Source organism: Chionomys nivalis, chromosome 4 (genome assembly GCF_950005125.1).
Source record: "Chionomys nivalis chromosome 4, mChiNiv1.1, whole genome shotgun sequence".
In the NCBI taxonomy this organism is placed as follows: Eukaryota; Metazoa; Chordata; class Mammalia; order Rodentia; family Cricetidae; genus Chionomys; species Chionomys nivalis.
Genome location: NC_080089.1, coordinates 28,607,850 through 28,627,839, shown reverse-complemented (window position 1 = coordinate 28,627,839; position 19,990 = coordinate 28,607,850). Strand labels below are relative to the sequence as shown.

The following is a 19,990-nucleotide window of genomic DNA, read 5'->3' as shown; positions in this document are numbered from 1 at the left end:
GTAATGTATTCAGGATTCAGAGTTGTCCAGCACTTCATCTAATGAACCCAAAGCTTCTTCCAATTAGTTTGACAAGGTCTTTCCTCTCAGAATAATGACCACAATGATGTCTTGCAGGACACTGGTAGATTGGGGGAAAATATTCATTCTATGGAAGATGGCTCTTTCTTATTTCTGCTATCCAGAGGATTTCGATATAATATGTTTTCACAGCCATGCCCAAGAGCAAAACTCTCTTCCTGGGACACATCCCCAGGGCCTAGCAGCTGACTCTATCTGCTGATGATAATGACTCTCGTTTACCTGGGGCTGTTGAATCTCCTGTGTGTGTTTCCCATGAGCTGCCTCTGATGCTTCTGATGATCTTGTACGAATATAACATCCTTCTCAGTCTGTCAATAAGAGGAATGAAGTCATGCTTATTAAACCATCAGGCCAGGACATGTGGCGAAACCAGGGCTGAGGCACAGCCTGGCTGGCTGCAGCACAATGTTTGTTTCTATCATAGAGCATTTATTAAAGGGAGCCTATGTACAAAAAGAGAACAAAGTTGAATGAAAAGCAAATAAATTCTCAACCCATCTAAGGTGTACACACACACACACACACACCATTTAATTCATATTTTGTTAATTCCGCAGATAACCTTAAAATAATCAAACCCAAATTTTTCTTTCTTTCTTTTTTCTTTTATTGCATTTGCAAATAATATAACCAGGATCTAGAGAAAGTGAAAAGATTTGCTCATGATCCTGTGGCCATCTGGTTTCTGTGTCTACACAATCACCCATTCCTCTGGCTCTCCTAAGGAACTGTTTTCACACAGGAGAAGTTGTCAGATGACGTGGATTTATTACAGTCAGCCAAGTATTCAGTCCTGGCTTAGTCACGTGTCTTAGTCTCATGACTCAATAAACCTGAACTTCTTCTCATCCGAGAGACTGGCTATTACCAAGGGGTTAGCTTTGTGGTGTTAGGACTCAGATGGGGATCCCTCAACACAGCTCACCTGACACACAGAGAGTCCTGGAGATGAAGACCTGCCTTTCTGTCTGCTGAAGACCTAGTGCAATAATCAGACATGGGAGGGTAGGAGCTGAGTTACTTAACATCCTCAAAACTTGTTCAGATGCAGAATCTGAAGACAATGCTTCTTTGAAAGCTTAGCTGTAAACTTAGGCTAAGGAGAAGCTGGAAGATACTCCCCTGCATTGGGCACAGAGTGCTTTGCCTTCCAGACTCCTGCCTCCTGTCCACCATCTTCTTCCATACTGGAGCCCCCTAAGGCAGGATGGTAGCCAGGTTCTACCAGCTCCCAGCCACTAGGGCAGACTGTGTGCTCAGCTCAGCCCCAGCCAGACTGACAGTCTCAACAGCACCACCTCTTCCCCCACGGAGCATCTTTTCCACCTCTCTGCACCTCTTGCTTGCCAGCTTTGTTTTTTTTTAAACTATTGTAAACTGACAATTTGTAATTGTATGAGTTTATGGGATACAAAGTGATGTTGTGATTTATGAATACAATGTGGAATAATTAAATCAAGCTAGTTAGCATATCCATCACTTTATATACTTAACATTTTTGTTATGAGATTGTTTGAAATTTACTCTTAGGAATTTTGAAATTTACAATACTCTATTATTAACTGTATTCATCATGCTGTGCAATAGAACTCAAAATTAAGAAAAGCATTAACATATTCCTCCCCTCTTTTCACAGCCATCCCCTCACTCCTCCTCTTTCCAACCTCTTTAACCACCATTCTCTCCTCTGCTTCCGTGAATTCATTTGTTCTGGATCACACACATAAATGAGGCCATGTGGTATTTGTTCTTCTCTGTCTGGCTTGTGTGGCTTAGCAGATTCTTCTGCAATTCCCTCTGCCAGAAAGAACAGAATTTCTTTCATTTTTAAGACTGAATAGTATTTCACACCACAATTTCTTGGATGAACAAGGGTTTATCCACAATGTGGCTATGTTGTATAACCCTGAGATGACTGCCCACCAAGTGAGAAAAAATATTTGACAAAATTTGACATCTTTGTATGAAAATACTCCTGAAAGTGAGAATTTTCATACAATGAACATAATCATTTTATGAAAACTTAGGCAGAGGAGAGATATAGAGCATCATAATTGAGACCATAGATGAGAAAGTCACAGATAACATGACCATCAATGGTCAGATCTGGAAAAGAGTGAGATACCCTGTGTGCCATCCTTATTTGATATGGTATAGGCATTCTTGCCACAGCAGTTATACAAGGGGAAGAGAAAAGGTCATCAAATAGGAAAAGAAAAAAATTAAATTGTCATGATTTGGTGATGTATATCCTCATTATATCTATAGACAACCTGCAGATTCCACGAATAACTCTCAGAATAAGTGAATATATTAAAGTTGCACAACACAAAATAAGCACACAAAATAAATAAAAATTTGCTATGCATGCCACGAATCAAGAGATTAAATCCATTTATGATATCCAGGAAGAATGAAATTCTTAAGAATAAAGTTGACAAGGAGATAAAAAGGCCTGAATTTTAAAAATTCTACACTTCAATAAAAGACCCCCAAGAAGATACTAATATATGGAAAGATACCATGTCTGTGAACCAGAAAAAAAATATTTAAATTTTTCTATTCAAATGTGATTTTATAGAACTATAGAAATTCACAATGAATTACAACATAAAATAGGCAAATATCCATGTCAACCATGAAATAGAGCAGCAGTTGCAAGGAATCCTACACCCTGATCTCCAGCTATACAAAAGTAATTGAATTAGCATAATATTTTTAAAAAGTATACACATCAACAAATGGAATAGAATGAGAAGCCTAAGAACAAAACAGTCCATGTTAGGTATATTGAATTTTGACAAAGGCATTGTAGTAGTAAGGGTTAATTTTCAACTTGACAGAATTGGGAATCACCTAGGAGATGGACCTCTGGTGGATTATCTTGCTTGCATTGATTGTGGTGGGAAAGAAAACCTGCCCAATGTGGGTGGTGCCATTTCATAGCTAGAAAAGCAAAACTGTATCAAACGGAGAATGTAAGTTGATCGGTAACATTTGTCTTCCACTGTTTCTTTTATTAACGTTTATTTTTAGTTACTTGTATTTTCAACAGTATATATAGGGTGATGTGAGTGTTGGGAATTGATCTTGAGTCCTCTGCAAAGTCAGTACAAGGTCTTCAATGCTGAGCCGCTTCTCTAATTCATCCACGCTCCTTGACTGTAGACAGTGTGCCCAGTTCTCTCAGGCTTTTAGGACAGTAACTACACTGCCATGATGAGCTTTAACATAGGAATCTAAGCTAAAATTAAAACTTTCATAAGCTGATTTTTTCAGAGTATTTAATCATAACATGAAAAGAAACAGAGGTAAGTACAAAGGAAAAAGTAGCCGCAAAATAATCTCCTCTAAAGTCGGTGATTTTGACTACTATGGGGTAGTTGGGTAGGTTTACAGGACTAGACATGAATTCTCTCCTGTTTAGAGGACCTGAAGTCCAATTGGATGGCTTCTGGTTACCTCATGATATAAATGGTACTTCTGCACCCTTGGGTATTTCTTGATGGTCATTGTCCTACAGCCATGTGGGACACTAACTGATTTCCCCCCTTGGCAATTTTATAGCACTTTCAGATACCATGAAAGCTGACCCTCGGGGAGGAGGCTTCAGGAGCATTTCCAGCTTGAGTCCTCAAAGTCCTATGTCTGCAGTGTGTGGTGTCTTCAGCAATACAGTTTTACATTAAAGTTCTGGGAGGCAACCAAGAGCCACAGCAATAGTCTATATTTGTCTGGAGGTCTCTTGGACTCCCCTCTTTGACAACTCAACAGACACTATCCACGCTTGGCGCAGGTGTTTCTCTAGGTATTCTAGGTCTTTGGGGCAGGACATTATCACCCTAAGTGGTATAACTTCATTTACAGTGTGCAGACTTTTAAGTAAATATAAAATGTTTCCCCGGTGGCCTTTTCAATTATCCTGAGTTTTCTTTGTCTGTCCCCATTCCCTTTCCCTGTGAAGAAGAATAGTCTCTTTATGATGCTTGAGAAAGTAGATTTCCATGTGCAAAGGAGTAGCCTTATCTTGTATTGAACACTAAAGTCAACTCAGAGTGGATTAAAGCCTTCAGTGAAGGACCAGAAAAAAATTGAACTATCAAAAGAAAAGCATGGGGGAAATTACACAGTAATGTTCTAGGCAATGACTTTTTCATGTGACCACAGAAGTGTAGCAGACAAAAGCAAAAGCAGAGAGATGGTGTTATATCAAACTAAAAGGCTTATGCACACCAATGCAAATCATTAGCAATGTGCAGAGACAAGCTACGGACTGGAAGGAGAGCTTCATGAACCATGTGCTTGACATGGGAATAATAATCAGATATGTGGAACATTTACTCAGGGAATTCAATAGTTAAAAAAAAAAAGGAAAAAAAAATAGAAAGATTTTTAAAAAAAGAATGGAAAATTGTACCAGGAGCCTACCTAACATCTCTCCACAGAAAGCATGGCAACAGCCACCAGATACATGGAAAAGAAAAGAGACCATCATTGTTAATCACTAGGGAAATGCAAATTAAACCCACCATGAGATCTAATTGATTACCTGACAGAATGGAAAGGTCCATGTTGGGAAGGATGGAGAGGAAGGGAAGTGAGTGCCTTGTGGGTGGGGTGAAAATCACTATAGGCAGAGCAATATAGGGTTCCTCATCATAACAAAAACCAGAACTGTCTCATGGTACACTGCCTTCCTGTCTGTCTGGCTATTCACCCCAAAGACCTGAGGTGGTTCTGCTGATGTCTGCGTTCTCTTGGCTCTGTGTCACCTTGCTTCTGTGACATCCTTTTCTCTCTTAAAACTTAGGTGTTTATTTCTGTCATTTCTTTCCCTTCCTTGACTACAATTACCATGTTTCCTTTACACTTTCCAGTCTTCCTTCGAACGCCAGTCTTATTTCCTCACAGTCTACACATCTACTGCAAACACACCTCCATTTGACATTCGAGACCCTCCTTCCTGTTGCTCTTCCAGCAGCTATTTCTACTGCCATCTTTCCTGACCACTCTGTCCTCAGTTTCTTTGACCTCTTTATGTATGTCTCCATTTCTAACACCTATTAGAATTCTAATGTCTAATTCTCATGTTGTTTGTTGGGAAGCCTCTTTATCTCCTCTAACCCACATCACTGTTTTGCTTCTGTGGGGCTGGGGAAAACAAAGAAGCTGGCAAAGCTATGGCTCAGTGGAGACTAGAGGATTCTTTGTCCTGAGTCTGGAGGAGCTTCTGTTGGGCCAGTATCTGGCTGTATGGATTGAATTCTGTAAGCACTGTGGACCCTGTGAACTGGGGTCTATCTATATATTGTAGGATGTTTCCCAGGAGCCCTGTCTCAACTCAACAGATGCCATTAACACTCACTTCCTGACTAAGAATATCTCAAGACAGTGACAAATGCTCCCTAGAGGAAAATAGTTGAGAACCAATGGCCTAACCTTTATCCTCTTCTGGAATTATAGGCTGAGATGGGGTTTCTGATACTCATTGAAAACCCAGATGGTGGTAGTGTCAGGCATGTTTTTTGTCTTGTCTTCCCTAACTCTGATCTTTTCTACCCCCTCTTTATACTTCTGAGCTTCATCTCTTCAGTTTCTTTTCTCACATGATAGCTTGTTGCTCAGTCTCAGACTGCCTTTTTTTTTTATTTTGTTAAGACTCTGATTAAGTCCTTTAGATGTTTCTTGCCGAAGTAGCTCTGACAGTGTTCCATCTGTGCCCTCGAAAGGTCACGGTGTCACTCGCCTGCTCAGGGAACTCAGCTTCTAGGTTCCCAGGTGGTTAATGTCTGTTTGATTAGCTGTAAAACAAAATCCAGAAAATGCCAAGAGGCAAATCTCAGTTCACCTTTCAGAAGAAAGTATACTGCCCAGTCGGGGAAGGGGGTGGTGAGAGCCACAGCTGTTCAATTCGCAACAGGTAAGCGGGCAAACAGACCGGGCTCCAGTGTGGCTCCTCTTCCTGCCATCCCACCTGAGTCACCTTCAAGCTTCAGCTGCACGGACTTGGCTAGGAAACAGTTCAGCCCCCTTTGCTCTGCTTCCTGTCCAGCCATGCCTTCTCACTGGGTGATGACCTCCAAGCCAAGCCTTTCCCTTTTCCATTGCTGTCTCATTCCTTCTCTGCTAAACTCCTCCAGCCTTCCCTCTCCAGCAAGCAAGCCAGGTTCTTCTGGCATCGCCACCATCTTTTTCTCAGAAATGCAGCTCACACTCAGATCTGCTAAACTAATGCCTACTGAACAACAGAAAGCAGACAGATTAGCACAATAAGTTCTCTCTACTTTCTCTTTGCTGTCCCTGCATTATATCTATCTGTTCATATTTTCTCAAGAGCAAAGGTAGATTCTCATATGTCTGTGTGTGGATATGGGAGCTCTCCAGCTGCTTATATGATGTTCTCCTCCTGCCATGCCTTGTGGCCCCAGCTAGTTGCATACTCAGATCTTGCTGTGACCCTCCCACTCAGCTGGCCCTTTGCTTGGGAAGCTGGATCCCTGACACCTTCCCTGTAAATATGATTGAAGCAACATCAGAAATAGGGAATGATCCAGAGCTTGGCTCTCCTCTCTGAGGAGCACAGGGGCAATGTGGATAAAAACATGGCAAGAGACAGAATGCCATCTTCAGCCCAGGAGCACAAAGAAACCAATCACCTGTTGAACTGGGCATCTATGATGTATTCATACACCGCCACAGCAGTTATTCTTCTCCACTGCATTTAGAACCACTGAGGAAACCCGTCTGTGGATGTGTCTTTGAGGATTTTACCAGCCGCCTTGTACATACTTCTGTCACCAGCTTTTCATTGTCATCATGCATGCATCTCCTTAAACCAGAAGCCGAAACATACCTCTCCTTCCTCTTTTCATTAGGTATTTTGCCATAGCCATAAATAATAACTAACACATCTTGCCCAGATCAGTCACTTTCCACCTATATAATTATGTCACACCAGTTTCTGTTACTCTAAAAAATAGGAGGTTGAGACTCCATACTTTATAAACAAGAAAGGCTCATTTAGCTTATTTGGAGAGGGGGCGCACAGAGTCCAAACAGCACACCCTGGCTGTATCACCTCATAGTGGGTCCAATCTGACTCCCTCATGATGTGTCGATTACACTCATCTAGGCCTATATGGAAGGTGGGGCCTTCCTGAAGTGGAGATTGTAAAAGTGGCATAAATAGAGCACACACACGTCATCTCAACGTCTCATGGATGCTTTTCACTGTTCAGGAATAGCTGAGCCTGGCCCATCAGTCCCAGCAATCTCTGAGGTCCTCTGTAGCTCTCCCATGCCCCTGTCAATTCTACCTCAAGAAGAGTGGATCTATCTCTGTGGGAGCATGTTGTCATGTGGCCCCAGCTCTCACAAACAGGGTGCGCGTGTCTGTCTGACTGCTGTCTGCAGAGCATCTGTCACTCGGCAGCATTTCCTTTATCATCACAGCAAATTATTTAAACACTACCCACTGAACCCCATCTGTCACTGCACCCCATCGCTGTCAGGGCCCGCTTCCCCAGGTCTGTGAAGAAACTCGCTGGCAAAGGCTCCGTGCCAAACAACAGGGCAAATTAAATCAAAGTGCGCTCCGGCACCCAGGGGGAAAATGCACATCAGCTTTGACTTATTGCATGGAGCACGCTTACAAGAGAGAAAGCAGCGGCTTTTGTCACTGCAAGGGGCCATGAAAAATGAATTAGGGCCTCTGCTGCGAGAGGGCATGGAGGAGAATCTTTCATTCTGAGACTCTGTCCTCTCTCACCTTGCAAGAAGGCAGTAATAAAAGAAGAACTTGGGGTAGAACGAAGCCTCTCCAAGTTTGGACTCGATCCTCAAGGCCTCCTGGGAAGAGAAAAAGAGTAAGGTGCAGAGAGGGAAGGACTTTGAGAAGCTCGGAAATAACTTGAGAGGCAAGACTTTTCCAGAAGGTAGGAACCTGAGCAGAAGTGGCTGGCAGTGACGAGCATCCTGCTGAGGGAAACTGGAACCACACTGTGGGGGTTTTTAGGTCTGGTCCTCAGCTGCTAAAGGATGCTGCCTGGGGACTTCTGGAGAAATCAGCTGTACTAAGGGTGTGGGACCTTTGGCCTCCTTCCGTCGCCCCGATTGCTATCAGTTAGTAATTACTTCTCACTTTTGTGTAAGGAGACCCAACACTTTCAAAGCAGTTGCTCATGACCCCCCAGTTGCATCATCCCAAACAGGATTCCAAATCACATTTCTGCCACTCCAAAGCCAAGTCCCTTCCTTGGAAGCACAGCTCACTTGTTTTCCTATAATTGGGGTGGGGGGAGCTTCGATTTCCTAATAGATTGCTCACCTGCCACACTAATGGAGCTGGCATTTACTGCTGGTTCACTGTGGAGCCTTCCCCACCAGATGCATTTGTACTTGGTGACAGCAGGAACACAGGGACAGCTGCTCAGGCATTTCCAACACCGCCCTTCTCCGGCGGAGAGCCTGACTGGGGACAGCACAAGTCTATCTTCTAGGAGGGGACAATCCATGAACCATCTCTAATCGGAACCCAGGCGAGAACACTCAGCCTAATGCTCCCGGAGTTGGAGATGCATGGCTGGCTGTTATTTTCTCAGGCAGAAAACTCCTAAGACAGAAGGACACATTCTCTGTGATCTGTCCTCATCTCGGCTAATCTTTTCTGGCTCCTGAACAGCCATCAGTGGGGTGACTACGCTTGATTATCCTGAGTTCAGAGATAGGTTTAGATAAAATACATTGGGAATTGACTTAATTGGCTGGTAAATTTTCTGTTAATCTTCTTAGTGGTGTTTCAATGTCACCTGATGTTTTCTAGACTGCTGAGACATCACAAATAGATCGGGTTACCTTACCAAGTCTCTGACTTTTCACACTCTCTCAAAACGGAGTAAGCTTTGGGACAGCACTGCCGCAGGCTAGCCCAAGGCTCTGTCTGCATTTTTTCCAAAGTGTTTGAGTTCATATAACTTGACTGTCTTTCAATCATCATCGACCAAAAGGGGGCGAGGAGACTATTTCTGGAGTTCCATCTAAAGGGAACCTTTCCCCCACCCACCACTTGCATTCAGCGCAAACACAACAGAAGCACACAGGGAAGGAATAATGCATATTATGGCTCTGTCAAAAAGACACAGGCCCATCAGGGTGGTGAGCGAGCTTCCATCTGCATAATCGTGACAGTCACTCTTCAAGCGTGTGACAGTCAAGCCGAGTGCTCAGCCGAATTCCATCAAAGCAGCCCAATCAGTAAGTCCAAGGCTTTTGTTCAGAAGTCTTACCTGTTAATTTCTTCTGTTTTCGGTGTGTAGATTGCCCGTGATTTAACTGCTAGAATTGTCAATTATCTCTGTGAATTTAATGTAAATATTGACTGCCTTGCAAGCCTCCACACTCTCTGAGAATTATCATTAAGTGGAATGGTTGGTGAGAAGCAAATGACTAGACTATGTTTTATCTATTGGGGTGGATAAAAGCCTATCTAATACTGGATCTATAAACTGGCTCCTATAGATGAATTTTCTAGAACAATCATTCCTATCAAATAGTTACCAGCTCAAATAAGTGGAAGTTTTGATGGGTTAATATTGTAAAGAGCCTTCATTTCAATTCCAGACATAAACAGGGGAAGACCCAGGGCAGAATGGGTTGAGCAAGCGTGGGAGACACTCAGAGGAGATGAGGAGAGAGAGCCATGGCGGACCAGAAAGCACAGTTGCTGTGCATCAGCTACTAATCAGACCTGGGTTGACGCTACAAGGTCAGATAGCTAAATTTTGAAAGCTGTGAGTAGAATCAGTGTGTGCAGGGACTTATGTTGAGGAGAAGGTAGGTGTACCCTGAGAAAGCAGGACATTTGGAGATGTGGAAATAAGAAGGCGAGAAGGGCATCAGGCGGTGGATTTATTTTCTCTGACTGGCACAAAACTCAAGAGTGGTATTACTCTAACTTAAAGCACGGGTTAAATGTTTCCTCTCTCCCTCCCTTCCTCTCTCTCCCACTTTCCTCTGTCTCTCCCCTTTCTCTCCCTCCCCTTTCTCCCCATTTTGGGTTCTCTCCTTACCTGGGGAAGCCACAGGTGGATCAAATGAAATCTGACAGGTATCATTAAAGAGAAGAGAATGCAAGTTCATAGACATTAGTGAACTCATCGAAGTCATAGCGCTTGCAATCTGAAGAAGCTGGGTTCAGATCTGGGTAGTTTTTTGAAACAAAAATAGACTTCTGAAAACATTTTTCCAGCTCAGTGGTACCATGGAATGTGCTTTCTTTCTTTCTTTTTTTTTAAAAAAAAGAAAATTCTAGAGCTTTATTTGAATAGAGGTACTTCAAAATGTGGATGATGTTATTAGAAGTTAGAGAAACTAAAAGATTAGTGTCCCCGAGGGGTCATGAGTATTGTACTCAGCAGCATGGAGCCAAAAGAGGTCATCACAAGCTTGATTTGTCTGTAGTATGCAGATCTAGATTATAAAATATTTCAGAGGATGATTTTATTCACAATCTGGCCAAACGGACTAGTTTTGGCTGCAGCTCTATAGCCAAAGAGGGTCACCAGATGGGGAAGTCTCGTCTCCAGGGCAGGACCTGAAACACAGCTGAGTTTTTAGGTGTTGGCAGCAGAACACCAGGGGACCTTCTGTTCAAATGTGCCCCAAACTCATTAAGTCATCAGCCTCAGCCTGCTTTAGAAAGTGGTTTATGGAGCCTGGGCTGTTTCCTCCTAAGCACCGCTCCGAGGCTCACTCTCTAGCAGAGGCAGGCGGAGCACTTGCCATGGACACTCCAAAAATCCTCTGAAACTATCACCCTCAGGAACCATGAACTCCAGAGACGGCTCCACTCAGTCAACAACAACGCGGCCTTGAATATGTCAGCTAAAAGGAGAGATGGGACACTCGTCTTCTTTAGGGCAGCCTTACTTGAAACCACTGTCCCTGTCTGTCCTTTTCCATCTGTGGAAAGGTCAACTTTTCATAGAGGAAAGAGCCATTCCTTTTCTGAAAAACCCCAAGGGGCTTCATTTCCCTGCCAAACCTTTCCAAGGGCTCTCCAGAGCAGTCCCATATTACTACTGCCTGTTTCTGAGCCTCACTTTCCTCGTGACAAAAGTTAATATGGGCACACTCCGCATCCCGTACAAGGCACAGAGGGCTCTAAGGAGAGTGTGTGCACCTCTCTAGTGTTGGTGGAAGTGCAGGTCTTAGAACACTAGAGTGAACAGCTCCCTCCATCCTTTCAGAGTACTTATTATATCATGAAAATCAAGGCAGCCTCCACGGACAAGCATCCTGGGGAAAGAATCTCCAGGATGTTTCCTTCGTTTGGTCAGAACTTGTTAAATGCAGAATTGCTGGTTCAATGGCCCGTGTTCCGGGACCTCATTTTAGATGGGGGCTTCTGAGACATGTCTTTTAAGATTGAAGACGGGTGTGCAGAAGGCCACTGAGCACAATAGGAGACAGAACGCTTGTACCTCATTGTCTAGAGAATAGATGGGTTTCAGCTGCAGGAGAATAAGGCCTGCCAGTCAAACCGCCTCAATAGAACAAGGGCGATGGATTTCAATAAGACAAATGAGTATAAATATTGTGAGTGGAGGAAGGGAGGAAGCACACAGATCATGTTTGACTAGTCTCAGTGGGGGAATTTTCCAAGAACTTCAAAGGGGAAGCACTTGGAGCTGAGGCGGTGGCTGGGTTGAAACCAACAGGCAGTTGCTAATGTGGGGAGACGTTCCTGTAGGATGGAGGGGATTCCAAACTGCTGAGCTGACCCCTGATCTATGCCAACCCTATTCACAAGACATGAACATTCTGATTGGCCTACCCCACTCTAATCCTGTAGGGAACAGAACAGGCAGAGTGTCTTTCATCTCTACCTCAGATTTAGATCACCCTGAAATTCTCTCCATGACTATAATCTCATCCTCAGTCTCACAGAACTGTTGTTGACCCCTGATTCACCTTCATACTTACTAACCCTAATGCCTACCCAGGCCCCAGCTCATGGTCCTCTCCGTGTCAGCCTCCCGGAATGTGTCTGCATCCCATATAGTGAAGCCACCTGGAAGGAACATCTGCCCAGTGCCGCACCAAGGTCCCCACTCTGTGTTCTGCATTCCCTACCTCATCTCTGCTAGATGCCCAGGTGGTCTGATGCCCTGTGCTCCTGACCTGGAGGACCACAGCCCCTTTCAGTTCACAAGTCCCACCCTTTCGTTTTGGGATGGCCTACTAGCCTAACTTTACCTTACCACACGATGTCACCGCTTAAGTCTATTCACAGAAACAGTGCTCTAAGTGACCTTCCTCAAGCTGGGTCTTGATGTTCATTCCCCTGAATAAATTCCTGTAACGTTCTCCATCTCACACATTCAGACTGACCTCTGAAACACCTTCCAGGCTATCTTTCCCCATCTGAAAGTCAGGCAGTTCATGTTCGTAGCTGAGAAGTTCTATCACAGCACCGTGTGAAGCCCAAGACCTCTGACACCATCCTTTTGCTATGTCCCCTTCTGTTCCAGCTTCAGTTCCCTGCACAGCTGGCTGCTCTGGCGTCCAGACTCACAGGAACTTCCACTCACATCATCTTCCATTCCTAAATCTTTCCCATGCTTTGTAATATGGACTGGTTGGGAAATATCCAAATACTTCATTCCTGCTGCTTTCATTTTCTGATCCCATCTTTAGTTTATTTTCCTCTATTCACATTTAATTATTAATCACAAGGACCCATACCATTGTTTAGAAATCACCCCTAAATGTCTTATTATATCACTGACAAATCCTACAAAGTACTGGACAGTGAACCAAATTCACTCGAGTTCTTCCCCTCTCTATGCCGAGCATTGCCTTTCTGCCAGTTCCTTGTTTTTCTTTCTGAGAGTTTATCAGAGTAACCTTTACCATTCCTCTTCCTCCAACACCATATAGTCATTTATGTATACATAAAAAGATGGAGGCTTTCTCTTCAACACCAGTCATTCTTGAGCCCTCGCCTCAGCCTCTTCCCCCCACTTTAATAGCAAGAGGTATCACCTCTTGACATTCACCTCAAAATGTTTGCACTCTTCTGACTATCACCATGTTCTAGAGCTACTCCACAATGTTAGATGTCTGTCAACATCACCACACCCAATTTCTATACCAGTTCCTCCACTGTCTACTATAGCTAATGTACTTTAGCAAATACTTACTAAGATTTTTAACATGACAGCCCCCATTCACAAAAGAACAAATGATAATTGTTCTTCCAAAATTTTCTGTATATTTTTATACTTTTATATACATACATATATAAATATATAAATAAGATAGTCATTAATAATACTTAATATTCTTGCAGAGGGTCTGGACTTGGTTTCCAGTACCGATGTGGCAGCTTAGCACCATCAACCTCAGTTCCAGAGGAATCCATTTCTCTCTTCTGGCCTCTGTATTCATCAGGCACAAATGTGGTATATATCCACACATGCAGGTGAACTCACACACACATAAAATTGAAACAAACAAACAAATAAATCTTTCAAACGATAGGACCATGTTAAAATTGATTTAGCTTTGTGATCCCTGTAGGTTTATAATAGTTTATTCTTTCAAAGAATGTTTCTCAGAATCACCTCACAAACACAGATGCTTGCATGTTTCACAGGGTATAATTCTATAAAGTAGAATATGACAGTGGCACTGCTTGGTCATGGGGCCTGTTGTCTCTAAATGTTTAATTGTCCCCCAAAAGGAGGATGCCAATTAACGATCTCACCAGTACAACGTGGTGTGGAGGTCCCCTCATCTGGCACAGCAGACACTCCCAACATTTTACATTTCTGCCACGGTGATATGTTGAACCTACTTTTATTTGCATATTTGAGTTACCAAGGGAAGTTTTTCCACATATTTTTCATATTTCATAGGTTTATTAGATGTTTGTATGTCTTGTGTGAATTGTTTGTCTGGGCTCTTCATCCATTTTTCTACTGAGTTGTTTATTGCTTTTAAAATTGATTTGTGCAAATGCTGTTTGTGTTATGGATATTAACCCTTTCTTGTAAGCAATGCATCCATTTGTTCCAGGCTGTCTCCATCCTCTTAGTCTATTTTATAATATCATTTGTCATACAACAGTTTTGATTTGTCTGTAATAAAATCTGCCAATCTTTTTCTTTATGGCTTCATCATTTCCTGCTTTGTTTAGGCAAGCTTACACACACACACACACACACACACACATGCATGCATACACACACACACACACTGTATTGTATGTTTTTGAAATCCATCTTGAATTCCTTTAAAAAGTAAAGTCAAGACATAAAGAATGGATGCATTTGAATAAGAGGATGTCACATCCGAAGGCAGTAGTAGCTTATATTTATACGGCACGTTTACTTTCCACGTGTTTCAGCTTTATTATCTAATTAGTCAGCTTTTGCAGCGTATCCAATAGACAGAACTGCCAAAGGCAACCTCAAACAGCTGCTCGCACAGTTACCTCTGTTTCTTTTGTTGCCACCCGCGAGAGACGCGAAAATCTCTTCTAGGCTGAGACCTTGGGTCTCTAGGCTTGCTCTGCTACCTCCACAGCCACTGCACCGAGCTCTCCTCAGTCACCAGCTCATAGGTGCAGCAGAGCCGGGTGTGTGCTTGCCAAACTGTCCTGCATTCACCAATGTGTGCACTGGGCCCTCCTTGGCATCGCTCATCCTGACATTTATGATACCTAACTGTTTCATCTGCAAGACAGAAGGCAGTATCCCATGGCAGGGGCTTTACAAACGCTGCCCAAGTGGGCAGCTAAGGAGCAGAGAGTGGACAGAAGGGACAGCAGTGAGAGGGACTTCTCCCCCCAGTGCAGTTCAAGCTTTCCTGTGCTTACCTGAATATGGTTGGAGATCTTGAGTGATGTGCCCAGTGTTAAAATGAGGCCTCGCAGACAAGAAGAGAAGAAAGGAGGGGAGGGGAAGAGGAGAGAAGGGAGGCAAAGGGAGGGGTAGAGATGAGAGGGGAGGGGTGAAGACTTTGAAGTCTCAGGCTTATTAGCTTTAGTATGAGCCCAGAGTCTACTCTGTCCTTGCCAAAGACTAGGACCAGTGACTACTGTCCCTGTCCTGATAGGAACTGTCCTCTTAATGCTCTGATACTCGTCTCTACCCTTTGTTCTAGGCTTTATATGGGAATTAATTATCTTGTATATTTCAAGCAGTTTTAAACATAGTTAACAAGAATAATTAGACATTTTTATTTTAAAAAGTAGACTTAAAATATTTGGTATGGCTGGAAAGTCACAACTTTCACGGGCAAAGCTAGCTTTTATTTCACACTCTTTTCATTTTTAGTTGTGTGATCTCTAGTAAATTGCTTAACGACTCTGGCTGAGCAGAGTTCCTGTCTGACCCAGAGAGGACAACATCAGCTCTTTTCTGATTTGATTCCGGAAAACAGTCAAGTTCTCTGCTGCCACTTGCGCCCCATGGTAGTAGCTAAAGTTATTTTTTTTTTTTTTTTTTTTTTTTTGGTTTTTCGAGACAGGATTTCTCTGTGGCTTTGGAGCCTGTCCTGGAACTAGCGCTGTAGACCAGGCTGGTCTCGAACTCACAGAGATCTGCCTGCCTCTGCCTCCCAAGTGCTGGGATTAAAGGCGTGCGCCACCACCGCCCGGCAGTAGCTAAAGTTAAAGGGACTATATTGTCAAAGTAGGTATTACAGTGTTGAGGAAAAGCTTAGCTAAAAACCAGAAGCATGACAGCTGATGGAGGACAAGGCAGAAATCGATGGTGATGATGACGATAATCCTGATGAGGACAATGATGCTGACCATGATGAAGACACCGTCCACTGACAGAGTCTACCTGAGCATCAGGCGCAATTTCAGTATTCCTTAGGCATTAAGGCATTCAGCTGGAGTAAGACCTTGTACACACCACTGTCATCTCCATTTTTACCTACAAGGAAACTCAGAAAGATTAAATACAACACCCAAAGGAGCACCTATCCAGGGACAGAGCTGAAATTCAAGTCTCAGGTATACGTTCTGGTTGTCGCTGGTTACCCCTGACGGAAGATACTTACTCCGAAACAACCACTGTCCCAGCAATCAGAACATTCCCCCATGATTCTATCTACTCACCAAGAATTTTCATCGCAGGAAGAAAGTGTGATGTAGCACAAATCTAATTGGTATTAATACTAAAAACCCAGCGTCAGATATAGGAGCGAATACAGAAGATCAGAGAAGCAGAAGGGCCAGCCACTAGAGAGTTCTTACCTCTACCAATGCTCAGACCAAAGGGGTGATCCTGTCCTTAGATTTTCTCAGACTTTATCCTCACACTGCAACTCTCTCCACCAAATCTTGTACTGTACGAGCTCCTGTCTCCTCTGCCTTATATTCCTCTCTCCACCCATCCACATCAGTCCTGTCTCTAGCTACCTCCCTAGAGGTAAAGGAGTATGATCCCAAGTGCTCAAATCACCCATTTCTCTTTTAGACAGATTCAATCTAATGTAGCCCAGCGTGGCCTTGAACTAATAAAGATCCCTCTGACTGTCTTCAGAGTCCTAGGATTAAAAGTGTGTGCTACCACTCCCTGTGAATTAGCTCTGCACTCCGATCTTCAGGCAAGCTTTATTTGTTAAAACATAAACAAAATATCACTACAGTGAGAGCAAAATATGAAGCAAGATGTTGAAGTATAGGCCCTAGGCCACCTTATCCATGGTAAGTCTTGTTTCACAGAAACACATATGGAGACTTGGGATCTTCTCAAGAGAGCCGTGGAGCATCTGTCCCTCACGCCAGGAGGCTATGGGGAAAGGGAGAAACACAGCTTTTCCCTGTTTTCAGGTTCTGCTGGTGAGAGCATCCCTTAAGAAGTGAATTGAATGCTTTTCCAGGTGGGTTACCCAGTCTTGCGGACAGCCTCCCAGGGGCAAGTCTAGCCAAGGAGAAGGCGCATCTTTGTGCATCTCCCTCGGAGCAGAGTGAGCCCATGCTAAGGCTGCCGAAGCCCACAAACATCAAAGCTGCCAAGTGTGGGGTTAGAACTCAGCCCCCTCCTTCATCCCGTTACAGGATGATCGCTGAGTTCAGAGCCAAACATGGACCACAAGTAATGAAGAGAAGCCTTTAATCTCTCCCTCTGAGATAGTAGCATGCTAGAAGTTTTAACGATAGAGACCTCGAAAGCCAGGAAGATTATGTGATTTGAATGAGGTTTTACAGCTGCTTTAGCACAGTGGTAAGAATCAGGAGTCCTAGATTTGTGAATTTTTGCTACTGATAAGGAATTGATACACTCACAGAAATTTAGGATTAGGAGGGAAGAAGGACTCAGAGGATAGTTGTATGTGTCCTTAGATAGGTTTGGTCTATCTGTTTTGAAATACATGCATGGAATGGTTAAATATTTTAGTTCACATCTGAACCAGAGGTGATCTATCAAGAGAATCTGCCTATAAATGTTTCATGTGAAATGAAATTATATCTGTAAAGAGTTTAAACATGGCTGGAAGTTGTTGTCAGGCAGGGACCAATGGAAATGGAACCGGGGCTTAGACAACACACAAGAGCAATGGGAGGGGCACCTGCCATTGGTCCTCATTTTCCTGTGAGTACCTTGTAATAAGACCAAGCACCATCTCACATGCCCACCCTATTTTTCCCTCCCCCGGAGTAACGAGATCAAAGCGGATTCCTTCTGAAGGCTCATTTGGTCTCATTGCAAAGATTCAGGAGATGAAAGAGTAGAAGCACAATCCAGGAGCGCAGAATCAATTAATTTGAAAACCGTGGTGTAATGTATTGCAGCTGGTCATTTAGCGGCACTGCTGAAATACTGTAAAGCCACTGGAAGACATGCAATCATTTAGATGTATGTTTCTCACCCATTGGTCACATGACTCTCTGAATCTCCTGGGATTTCCACAGACTTCCCCCAACTGAGTGTGATTGTGTGTGTGTGTGTGTGTGTGTGTGTTTGTACCAGAAGTTGACCTCAGGTCTTTCCTTCATTCATTCTCCATTCATTCTCTATATTAACTTTCAAGATAGGTTCTTCTTTGGCCCTGGAGGTCATGGATTTGACTGCATTAACTAACCAGTGAGAGCCAAAGATTCCTGTCCCCAAGACCTCCTGTCCTGCTTTAGCATGAGGATCTGAGCTCAGTTCCTCATGCTTGTGCAGCAAGCATTATACTGGCTTTGCCATCTCCATAGCCCCTTACCTCCTTCTCTAAAACTAATAAATTCCAAATTCACACCCAAGTCTTCATTCAGTCCTTGATGATTGTTTCCTATTTTTATTCAAATACCTACTTTTGTTTAGAATTTTAAAAATCTAATTTGAAATAATACCAAGTCCATGAAATATTTTCCTTAGTATACAAGTCTGCATTTTCTTCAATGTTCAAGAAAAAAATAAACATATATATATATAAAAAAGATAACGAACCACATCACTAAGAAACCCATGTTCTCCTTGTTTCTGCTAGGCACAAGGCCCTTCAGAATCTGGGACTTATTCTTAGAAAGTCACCAAGCATCCTAAGTATCATAAGGTTGTCACCAGCCAAGACATGTGACAAGAATGCACTGAGTAGGTTCAGTATGCAGAGTTCTGTGCCCATGAAGCATGGGGACCTGCATGAATAGAACAAGTGTGGTCCAAACCCTCCACCTGCCGTCCACATGCAGGTCAGGGACTTGTCAAATGCACTATGTCCTGGAAGGTAAATGTCTAGAATCTTATTGTCTTCACGAATTTTAAGGCACAGAATATCTGCTCCACATCTTGTGTGGATAAAAAGGTAGCAAACATATGTGCTGGGTGTTCTGTTGTATCAGGCAGGCACACTTAAATCGGAACCATTCAGTGTAGGCATCACTGTTTGTTATATATTTTTAGATTCATTTATTTATGTGTATAAGTGTTTTTCCTGCATGCATGTATATGTCCCACATGCCTGCCTGGTTACCCATGGAAGTAAGAAGAGAGTCTCGAATCCCTTGGAACTGGAGTTACAGACGGTTTAAAGCACCGTAGAGGAACTGAGTCCAGCTCCTTTGAAAGAACAAGTGCTCTTAACCACTGAGCCATCTTTCCAGCCCCAAAGACCCTTTTTAAAATGATTGACCAAGGAAACCAAAATCTCCCATTCTGTTTGAATGAGCTAGGCAGCAGACAAGATGCCGTACTTCCTGGCTGGTTCACTATGTCATCTGTCCCATCTGTAAAATGTGCAAGTACCTCTTGGGAGATTGTCATACTTCCTAACAAAACACATGGCAGTAACAATCCCATCTGATACGCAGACAGCAACATGGGTTTTATGTAGTTATAGGCCAGGGTTTACATCAAAATTACATAGCCCAAAATGACACAGCTAGGGTTGGAATCAAGATACCTGACTTCCAATTTTGTGTTGTCTGCATTACAAGTGACAGTCCGGAGAGTCGCAAGGCTGTGCTGAGTGGAAGATGAGGAAAGATAGTCATTGTGTGATTGGAGGGTCCCAGTAAGCCAGCAATTTAAAAATCTTGAAATCCCATCAATCAGGGCCCAGACTTGTAAAACATCTACAGAGTTATGTCATTTACTTCATCAAGATACTTTTTTTTTTTTTCCTTTTTACAAATCAGCTTCACGGAGCTATAATTTGCATACAAAGAAATCCAAACATGTTAAGGTGGATGGCTTTTGAGAAATTGTATCTCACCGTGTAACCACCACCTTAATCAAGATATAAAACCTCTTCAGCTAGTGAGGATACACCTTCATTTCCATTCAAGGTTTCCCCTCTTCCAAGCACTCTAAGCCTGGCAAGTAGCAATGTGATTTCTACAAGTAAGACCTGATATTTTACTTTGTGTTTGAATTTACACAACGTGATTTTTCATAGTAGG

The 19,990-nt window shown here is 43.1% G+C and overlaps 1 protein-coding gene across 3 annotated transcripts in view; it reads left to right on the top strand.

Moving 5' to 3' along the window:
• Positions 1 to 19,990, top strand: part of Ntm (neurotrimin) — a 977,086-nt gene that overhangs the window by 902,149 nt on the left and 54,947 nt on the right. The window lies entirely within an intron of this gene.